The sequence below is a fragment of the Pinus tabuliformis genome, chromosome X (assembly GCF_031772625.1).
Source record: "Pinus tabuliformis cultivar Carrire ecotype Pingquan chromosome X, CPIR1, whole genome shotgun sequence".
Classification (NCBI taxonomy): domain Eukaryota; kingdom Viridiplantae; phylum Streptophyta; class Pinopsida; order Pinales; family Pinaceae; genus Pinus; species Pinus tabuliformis.
The window spans coordinates 1706916645-1706921168 of record NC_142308.1 but is presented as its reverse complement, the minus strand read 5'-3'; positions in this window follow the sequence as shown (position 1 = coordinate 1706921168).

Genomic DNA, 4524 nt, shown 5'->3' with positions numbered 1-4524 from the left:
GTGCATCATTGACTACGAAAGTAGAATTGGTGCAAAGCCAAGACATTGGCGAGTTGTGGCACAGGTGGTTGGGCCATTTGCATCATGGGGCTTTGAAGATAATGCAGCAGATATCTACAGGACTTCGCAAAGGTAAACTTAAGCAAGTTGACACATGCAAAGTTTGTACCTTGGGAAAGTACACCAAGTCTTCCTTTCATGATCGAGACAGTCGAGCAGAGGCTATCTTAGAGCAAGTTCATACTAATTTGTGTGGACCGTTCTCGACAACATCCACAGTGTGAAGCAAAGGTATTATGTGATTTTCATTGATGACTATTCTCATAAATACTGGATTTATTTCATGCAGAATATGGACCAAACTTTCACAAAGTTTTGTGAGTTCAAAGCTTTGGTCGAGAAAGAGTCAGGGAAGAAGATCAAGGCCTTGAGAAGCGACAATGGTGGAGAATATGTCTCTTAAGAGTTTAAGGAATTCTATGCAGTGGAAGGAATTAAATGAGAGTTGACGGCACCTCATAACCCACAATAGAATGGGTTGGTCGAGAGGAAGAACATAACTATTGTAGGGGCAGCATGGGCAATTCTACATGACGAAGGCCTACCACTTCACTTGTGGGTTGAGGCATGCAACACAGTGGTCTATTTGCAGAATAGAATCCCACATTTAATACTTGGGATAAAGACACTAGAGGAAGCTTTCTCCGTAAGAGACCAGATGTGGGTCACTTCAGGATCTTTGGCTCATCGGTATATTTCCATGTGACAAAGGATGCACAAAAGAAGCTTGAGCTGACAGCAGAGTTGGGGATATTTGTGGGGTACAATGATACACCTCACAACTATCAAGTGTACTTGCCTACCAGTCAGAGGATAATGGTTCACAGATATCTCAAGTTTGATGAGTAGAAGGCCATGCGAGTTTCCCTTGAGAGGGAGCTCCAACTACAGGCTGTGGAGGAACTATTGGTTCATAAGGAGGAGGAGCCTCAGACTGATGCAGAGAAACCACATGCAGAGGTTACAGGAGTGGAGACATCCACTCAAGTAGAGTCTTCTAGAGATGGACGAAAGTGCACAAGAGAAGCTGACATATTGTTGGAGGATGCGAGAGAGAATGTGGGAGCACCATCTTCTCAGTGCAGACAGAGGAGGTCACCTAAGAGGTACACTGGATACATGGCCCTTCTTGGGGAATGTGTTGAGACTGAGCCATCTTCCTTTGAGGAGGCAGTGCAACAACCGATTTGGGTTGATGCTATGGTGGAGTAGTATGACTCCATAGTTCGTAACAGTGTTTGGGATGTGGTTCCGAGACCGGAGAACAAGTTAGTTGTGAGTTCCTGTTGACTTTATAAGGTAAAGCAAGCTGTTGATGGTAGTGTGGAGAAGCATAAGGCAAGATTTGTTGCCCGTGGATTTTCAAAAGTTGAGGGGATTGACTATGATGAGACTTTTGCTCCTGTCACAAGGTACTCATTTATCGGATCTATGTTGGCACTATCAGCACACATGGGTTGTAAGATCCATCAGATAAATGTGAAGACTGCATCACTCAATGGCCAGATTGAGGAAGAGGTGTACATAGAGTAGCCAAAAGGTTTTGAGACCTTCGATCGCGAGTCGCAAGTGTGCCAACTCAAGAGAGCGTTGTATGGGCTGAAGAAAGCACCTCGTGCTTGGTACACCAGGATAGACAACTACTTCATCGGGTTGGGCTTCACAAAGAGTGAAGCGAATGCAAACCTGTACCACATCATGGTGAAAGGTATGTTGTTGATCATTGTACTTTATGTTGATGATCTCATATTGACTAGTGATGATCAGTTGATCGTGTCTTGCAAGGAGGACCTTGCAAGAGAATTCGAGATGAAAGACATGGGTCTCATGCATTACTTCCTTGGAATGGAAGTGTGGTAGAAGGATGGGGAGTTTTTTGTGTCTCAGGGCAGGTACGCCAATGAGATACTCAGGAGATTCCACATGGAGAAGTGCAAGCCCATGCAAACTCCTCTAGCAGGTAACTAGAGGAAGGAGGTTGCTACTTCAAGAGAAGTGGTAGAGGTTACTATGTATAGGAAGCTTGTGGGTTCACTAATGTACTTAATGAACACACGACCAGATATGTGATATGCGGAGAAGTGCAAGCCCATGTAGACTCCTCTAGCAGGTAACTAGAGGAAGGAGGTTGCTACTTCAAGAGAAGTGGTAGAGGTTACTGTGTATAGGAAGCTTGTGGGTTCACTAATGTACTTAATGAACACACGACCAGATATGTGCTATGCGGTGAACTAGCTAAGTTAAGCGATGGTTTAGCCTACCAAGATGTTTTGGAAGGCGACAAAGCATGTATTGAGATACCTCAGAGGCACATCTCAGTATGGATTATGGTACAGACGGACAGAGGGAGTGAAGATATAGGGCTTCACTGATGCAGATTGGGCAGGGAGTCCATCAGATCGAAAGAGCACATCAGGAGGGATTTTCAACCTTGGGTCAGCCGCAGTTTCTTGGTTGCATTTAGCTCGGCAGAGGCAGAATACATGGCTGCAAGTCAAGCAGCATGTGAGGCCATCTGGATGCGAAAAATCCTAGTTGGTTTGTTTAATCAGAGGATGGATCCAACTATGATCTATTGTGATAATCAGAGTTGTATCAAACTCTTTGAGAATCATGATAGGTCCAAGCACATTGACATCCAGTATCATCATCTCAGAGACTGTGTAGCAGGAGGATCATGTTGCTGCAGTATATTTCGACAAAGGAGCAAGATGCTGACATTTTGACAAAGGCATTGTAAAAGTGTAAATTCAATTTCCATAGAGACAGGATCGGGGTGGAAGATAATCCCTTTCTTGTTGAGAGGGAGTGTTGAAATATGGCAACAAGAATATTCCAATTTAATTTGTCCTTGAATTAAATTATGAATTAAAATCGAATTTAGTCTTAACAACTACTTGGAAATAATTAATTAATTTATTTTAAAGGTCCCCAATAGTAGGTCTCACGGGATGTAATAGTTGAGGAGTACACCTAGATCATGCAGAACGATGTTTGGGAGGTGGTTCCTAGATTGATAGATAGGGCAATAGTTGGATCACACATGATCTATAAGATCAAGCATGATGCAGATGGTAGCTGTTATGAAACCAGCTCAAGAAAAGATAGAAAGGATAGATCAACGCCTTAGAATTCAGCCTCTTCGAGGGGGCAACCTCCTTTACATTACATAAATGAACAATTATTCGATGATTCAAATGACAAAACCTCCTTTCTATATATAGGAGTCTAAGGAGTCACAATATAACCCAACCGACCTAAAAATAATAATATAAAGCCACAAAAATAATAATAGAGGGATTCTATGGGGCACAGTAATAAAAATATGGGGATAATAGGGGCACAACAATATTAATAAGGGATGCAACTACAATAGTAATGGGGTAATCACTAGTATTATAGGGACCCAACATGCCCCTCTCCTTCAAAAAAGTGTTGTCCTCAACGCTTGAGTAGTTCTGGATGCTTCTGTATAAAATTCTCATCCTCCCATGTGGAATCTTCAACGGATAAGTTCTTCCACTTGATAAGATACTCCGAAATTGATCGATTTCGTAGCTGTCAAGTTCTTGTTTCTATGATTGCTTCCAGTTCCAATATAATTTTTCCTTCCTCGTCAAGTTCTGGCAATATTGTTTGAACTGGGAGCTTGTCACCTATAACCTTCTTTAAACATGAAACATGGAAAACTGGGTGCAATCGAGAAGCTGCAGGAAGCTCCAATTTGTATGCCATAGTACCAATCTTTTGCAACACCTTGTACGGACCATAATACTTTGGTGATAATTTATTATCCTTCTTAGCTTGCTTGAGGGACATTTGCTTATATGGTTGTAGCCGTAGGAATACCCAATCACCTACATCAAAACTTCTTTCGCTGTGATGTTGATCTGCCTGTTGTTTCATTCTATTATGTGCCAACACGAGGTTATCCTTTAAGAGTTGGAGGACTTGTTGTTGATGTTTGATGTGATGTTCCACTGCTTGAACCTTAGAATTTTCTCTTAAATATGATGTGATGGATGGTGGCTGATATCCATAAAGTGCCATAAATGGGGTCATTTTTGTTGTTGTATGGAAGGAAGTGTTATACCACCATTCAGCCAGAGGCAACCATTTGACCCATTGTGTCTGTTTATCAAATACAAAGCAACGAAGATATCCTTCCAAACATTTGTTTACTATCTCAGTTTTCCCATCAGATTGAGGATGATAAGATGAGCTATGAGCTAACTGAGTACCAAGACAAGAAAATAATTCTGTCCAAAAATTTCCAGTGAAAATGGGATCTCTGTCACTTACAATAATCTTTGGGTTTCCATGTAGCTTTTGAATTGTTTCCATAAATGCAGTAGAAACTGTACTGGCTTTAAATGGATGTGATAATGCACAAAAGTGTGCATACTTGGTAAGTCTGTCAACTACCACCATGATGACACTCTTTCCCTCAGACTTGGGTAAACC